We start from the raw sequence: 6,516 nt of genomic DNA, 5'->3' as shown, positions 1-6,516 counted from the left end.
GATTACAAGCTGGAATAGACTGCTGGTTATTCCTCCGTTAGCTTTCTAGGCTGTAAATAGCATGAGAGGAGACTGATTGTCAATGCTTCTCCTGGTGAATTTAAAATGCGAGGTGCAGCCTTTGGGTTAGCAGCTTAACCCCTTACAGACTACGCCACCAGAGCTCCCCTCCAGAATAGCTTAGGCCCTAGTAAAAGAAATCACATCACATAGGTATAAAAGTAACTCCAGCATGGAGTTTTGTAAGCAAATGTGAGCCAGTGTGCCTGATATTTATGTTGAACATTTGGCATTTGTGACATGCAGAAAATAATAGGATGAGGTTTTGCAAGGGCTTCCTAACATGTGCCAAGAGTTGCTGCATTTACTGTTTGTCTCAGCAGTCATCTTGAGTTTAGCATAAAATCCCTAGTGTGGACTTAATTTCCTCACCACAGAATCAATATGATAATTACAATCTCTGTTTTTTTACAGGAGTAAATGGGGAAAACCTCTCTATACTACCTGGCATATTTTAGTACCCATATTAGGGGTTTTTCTCTGACTCTTAACCTGAAATTAGAGGGTCTCTTTAACTTTGATTATTCTGGGAAAGTGCAAATTTCTACTCCTAGTTCATAAACTAAATCAAAATCCTTATCTGTGTTGCAACACAGGGAATTTCAAGATAAGCCATTTTAGTTGGAAATGTTTGTTGTTTCAGAACTTGCTGGTGCCTTTGGGAGAGTGTATTTTCTCTAGAATCCAGGATGATGTCATAACTGGTCAATGTTTTCCTTAGGGGATGCACAGATGATCAGTCAGGAGAGGTTTCAGGAAATCCTATGTTGTTTGAGTACGTCAGTTATCTAGAGGAAGAATAAGAAATATGAGGCTAGAATTTCTTGAATTATTTCCTGTAAAAAATTAGGCTTGTGAGGTTGATCCCTCCCTGGACTAGAAACATAACTGCTAAGGTTAGATAGTGTTTAACTCTGTTATTTACCTATAGAGAGAGATATGCACCTAAAACTAAATTCACAACAGCTTAATAAAATGGAATGAGAACTACACAATATCAGCTAGTCAATTAAAAAAACCAAACAAACAAAAAACAACAAACCTTCTTCACAGAAGAGGTGAAAAACAGTTAATACCTGTAACTGCTAAAGAAAAGCTTGGAACTTTGAGTTTACCCAAAGGTGCCTTGGAAGAAAGGCCTAGAAATCTATGGATGGAAAATATCAACAGTTGAGAGGTCTTTGGAATACAGTTCTACTCTGACACACATGGAATAGGCATAAGTTGAAGTCAGTACAAAGGTAACTAGTTTTGATGACAGCAAGAGCAAATATGCTATGGTACCCTGTCAATGTTGTGGCATGGTGTCTTGAATAAATGAGATCAATATAGGTAATGGGAAGGGTTTACTGATCAAAATGGCTTTCTTAGACATCAACCTTTGGCTTTTGCCACATAGATGAGAGAGAGCTTGAAAGATAGCATGTATAAAGTAATTATAATGGTGTTGTTTGTTGTTGTTGTTGTGTACCATAGAGTCGGAACTGACCCATAGCCGACCCTCCAACCGGTTTTCAGAGGCAGTTAATTGCACAAGAGGAGATTTCCCATCCTTCTCCTGCAGAGCAACTGTTGTTGTTGTTGTTATGTGCCGTCGAGTCGCTTGCGACTCATAGCGACCCTATGTACAACAGCCCTAAACCCTGCTCTATCCTGTGCCAATCTCATTGCCTCTGACACACCCATCCCGATTACCCCAGTCACTGAATCAATCCACCTCATAGATGGTCTTCCCCTCCTGCGCTGTCCCTCCACTCTGCCCAGCATGATGTCCCTCTCCAAAGACCTGTCTCTCCTTACAACATGTCCAAAGTATGTTAGGTGAAGCCCCAGAATCCTTGCCTCCAAGGAGCAGCCTGGTTTAACCCTCTCTAGGATGAGTCTATTTGTTTTCTTGGCAGTCCATGGTACATTCAGTACTCTTCTCCAGTACCACAGATCAATGGCGTCAATTCTCCTTCTATCCTCCCTAGTTATTGTCCAACTCTCTGATGTATAACAAGTGATTGCAAAAACCATGGCCTGTATCAGGCGCACCTTAGTCTCCAGAGAGACACCGTTGCTCTTGAGTACTTTAGAGAGGTCCCTAACTGCAGACTTTCCCGTCGCAATACGTTTTTTGATTTCTTGGCTACTGGTGCCAAGAGTGTTGACCGTGGAGCCGAGCAAAGTGAAGCTGTCAACACTCTCAATCTCTTCACCATCCATCCTGATGCTACCGATTGGTCTAGTGGTGAGAATTTTTGTCTTCTGGACATTGGTTTCGAACTGCATGCCTTCAGGATTGCAGTGCAGCTTCTTGCCACTAGGCAACCAGAGCCAATTTGTTCTAGAAGGTTTATCATTTTCCTTTTCACATTAGTTTTACAATCTCCATTAATTACTTTCTTTGCACATGATGTGAGGTTGAAATATATATTTCTTTTATTGTGGCTCAACTTTTGCATGGCCTAAAGTATATTTACATCAAGTCAGTTCAGTTCATAGTGACACTACATAAATAGAATAAAGCTCTGTCTAGCTTTGTGTCATTTGCACAATCCTTGCTAAGCTTGAGGTCCTTGTTATAGCTACTGTGTCAGTCTATCTCAATGAGTTGTTCCCATTTTCACGGACTCTCAGTCTAGTGGCAAGGAGTTGCACTGCCAACCAGGAGGCACGTGGTTTGAGCCCACCAACTGCTCCATGGAACAAAGAAGGGAAATCTCTGTAGTGTGTACTATAGCCTTTGAAAACCCACTGGAGGATCAGTTATGAATAACGTCTGACTCAACAACATATAGCAACCACTTCACCAACAATGTTATCTCCAGACACTGGCCTTCCTGTTAAAGGAACAGGGATGACCTCACAAACACAGGTGAGGATGCAGGACTGTAAGACAAGAAAGGGAAAGAAGCCAATGAAATACAAAAAGCCACTGGAGGCAAAATCTCTTTGGTATGCAGTATAAAACAAATACTTTCATCATGGCTTGAGGGGCTGCTCTTGGGAAACCTTAATTTCCAGCTAGTCCTCTTGGCTGTGGGCAAGTCCAGCAGTTAGAGAAAGCTTCCAGGCAAGAAGATGAAGCTGCTGATGGTTGGAAGTTAGGCAAGAATGCTCTGGAATAACAAAGGCTGAGGGGATAATAAGCAGGAGCCAACAGTATCTAAACTTGGTATTTTGACATACTCACTGGTAATTTCTCAGAATCCTACTGAAACTCAAGAAAACTATAATTATCTGAGTAAGAGACTAAATTCTCTCAGCCTTCATTCAAAATGGTTTGAACATCATCCAAATATTTTCTTTCTAATTCCTGTAAGTAGTAGAAGAGACCTTGGGTGGTACAATGGATAATGAATGGGGTTGGCTACTAACTGAAAAGTTGGAAATTTAAGTTCACCCAGAGTCACTGTGGAAGAAAGACTTAGCGATCAATTATCCAAAGACACTATCCATTAAACACCCTGTGTAGCACAGTTCTACTCTGAACAATTGAGATCTTCAAGGGTTGGAGTCTACTCAACAGTAACTGACTGTGATAACAAAACTTCCAGAGAGTGAAGTAAAGATAATTTACAAGAGTTATAGAGTCATAATTCTAAAGAGATAACAGAAGTATTTGACAACAAACTCTTACGGTTTTTTGCCCACCTTTTCTTGTGTGTCTTGTTAAACTTTTCTTCTACACGATCCATAAATGCACTGTATGCATCCCGCTGTCTTCTGTGTCTCTTACGGAAGATAGTGGAAAGGAAGGTAAAGAAAACACAGGTTTTACTTTTTCAAAGCTGCTTTCTAAGAGCTTTTTAATGTTTGCTATAAAAGCTTGATAACTATGCTCCACTAGTCCTCCATAGAAATAATGGGACTGACAAAGTTTGCCCACAGTAGAATTTGAATCATGGTCAATGTTTGCTTCCTTACCATCTTTTCCTGATTATACCACAGAAGATTCTTGTCAACTCTTTTTACAAAAACAGACTGCTTCCAATGAGGTAATGGGAATTGGGGGAACATTCCTCATCATGGTCGGTCCTCAATTATACCATACCAACTCTCTTTGTAATAAGAAGAGAACATCCGAAATCTAGATAAACCACTGTTTACATTTCAAAAAAATTCAGGATTGGCATGCTTTACTTTGGAAGACATGAGAATCTTTTGATATGTACACCACAGCAAATTAAAAACACTAGCACTAAAGCAATTATTAACACAGTCCCGAAGACATTCCCAGCAGCTAGAGAGTCAAACTCACTGTGTAGAAAGCAGGTTTGTCAGGCCATGGGTCTTTTGGTAAAATCAGCTTTGCATCCCAGGTGCTTTCACGAGGCTTGTAGGTAATAAATTTTTCTTTGCCATTCTTCTTCTGTTGATTTTCTTCCAGCAACTGATATCCATGCACTAGAGATACAAAGACAAAAGATAATCACAATATCTTTACAGGGTCATTCTGAGTCAGAAATGACTCCATGGGAGTGGGTTTGTCCATGAATGTTATCACTTGTGAGATATTGGTATTCAGAGTTGGCCAATTTGGAGAAATTTGTACATTAAAATTTAAAAAATCTACATGAAATTTTGCTTCATTTCACCATTTTAGCTAAAATTAATGTTGTCCTTGTGCTTGAAACTCCAGCTTAGGCCCATCTCCTTCCATCTCCCCTGAAGCTTTTTATAAAATGTCTCTTTTTAAATAGTACTTTGCATCTTGCATTTTATTTTTCCAATTGGAAAGCAGTTACTGTTTTATTAACTGACCAGATTACCAAAAACAATTATGGTTGACATCTTAGTTCCTTATTCTAATAAGTCTGTTGATTTGGTCTTCCTGGTGGCAAACATCTCCACCTTCTATAAAATGAGTGGTCTTTTTCTTCATTTCAGTTTGTGGAGAAGATAACTTGAAGGGTCACAAGTAGTTGTTTGCTTCTTTGAAGCATTTGACAACAGTATAGATTTCACGAATCAGATCCTCTAAGAAGAGGATGCCATATTTACCAAGAGATTGTGCAAAGTGTTAACTTTTATGTTCTGCTTTATATTTTACTTCGAAGTTTGTTAATGTTGTGGGCTGCATCTTATAAAGTATCTCAAGCATTTTCTTCCATAGTGGATTATATGGAGAGCATACAAGGGAAGTTCAAATATTCCATTTTAATTACACACATAGATAATATTTTTATTATAATAGCCTACAGAAAATATGGACATGCCTGTAAGTATGACCTTAACTTTCTAATTATAAAATAATTTTATCTTTATTTTGAACAAAATAAAATATCATTCTACTACTATACTGCTAGCGTAGGAATAGACACTATAAATATCTTAGAGTTTTGTTCATAATTGATGCACATTCTTTCTTTCTCATTGCCATTGATTCAAAACCAACTCATAACAGACCCTCCATTGGCTGTAAATTTCAGAGAAAGAGATTGTCCATCATCCTCTCACAGAGTGACTGGTGGATTAAAATTATTAGAAAGGAATTCATGGCCTTTCAGTGAGTAGTACAGTTTTCTAAGGATTAGACCACAAGAGCTCCCTGATAGCCAGTTAAAAGAAAGAAATGTAGCATATGTCATGGATTCAATTATGTTTCTCAGAAACTTGGCTAGACCTTTATTCTCAGTTGTTTTGACAGTTGTGTAAGAACATGATTTGTCTTTTATGTAACGATGTGCTTACCCTCCGCCATGATGGGATCTGATGTGATGAACCAGTATACAATCAGCTGTAAGAATATTATAGGATGGGATACAACAACCTTATTGGCTATAAGTTTCCTTGAAGTATGACCTGAATCACCTTTTATCTTAAAAGATATAATTGGATGACAACAGTCCAAAATAAATGATATGTTGCAAAGCAGACTGGAGGAGAAGGGGAGGAAATTATGAAATAATGAATGAAGATTAATAAAAATTGAACTGGGGACATAGGCAGGAAAATGTTCAACAATAAATGAGTAAAAATCCAACTTTTCTGCAAACTTTAGTTAAAATAACAATCAAATAAAAGAGCAAGAGAGAGAATTGGGGAAAGTTGCAAGTGAAGTAGAGCCTCATTACCACCAGGATCCCTGTACTGAGAAGCTTCAAGACCCAGGGAAGATTTATAACAAGACACAGTCAGATCTCCAAGGAGTATTGTGACCACTGACTTTGAAAGGAGGTAAAAAACCTAAAAACCTTCTCCAGGAGCTGACAGAAAGAAAGCTTTTCTCTAGAGCTGGCACCTTGAATTTAGACTTCTAGCCTCCCAAACTGTGAGAGAATAAACTTCTGTTTATTAAAGCCACCCACTTGTGGTATTTCTTTTATAACAACATTACATACCTAAGGCAGTAAGCAAGGGTTATCCAGCCTTGTCCAAATAAGGTAATACAAATTAATTTTGCTAGGTAATACGAATCAATTTTCAAGAAACCTATAAGAGAACCACAATAGTAACTAATGGCAATGA

General features: G+C 38.5%; 1 pseudogene; it reads right to left on the bottom strand.

Annotated features, from left to right (window-relative positions):
• The window catches only part of LOC102850069, a 25,201-nt pseudogene extending 19,452 nt beyond the window's left edge, over positions 1-5,749 (bottom strand).
• Between the last annotated feature and the right edge of the window lie 767 nt (positions 5,750-6,516).

This window comes from Elephantulus edwardii, unplaced genomic scaffold (assembly GCF_000299155.1).
Source record: "Elephantulus edwardii isolate Elephantulus edwardi_28Jun2011 unplaced genomic scaffold, EleEdw1.0 scaffold00007, whole genome shotgun sequence".
In the NCBI taxonomy this organism is placed as follows: domain Eukaryota; kingdom Metazoa; phylum Chordata; class Mammalia; order Macroscelidea; family Macroscelididae; genus Elephantulus; species Elephantulus edwardii.
The sequence above is the reverse complement of the archived record's forward strand: the minus strand, read 5'-3'. Positions and strand labels throughout refer to the sequence as shown.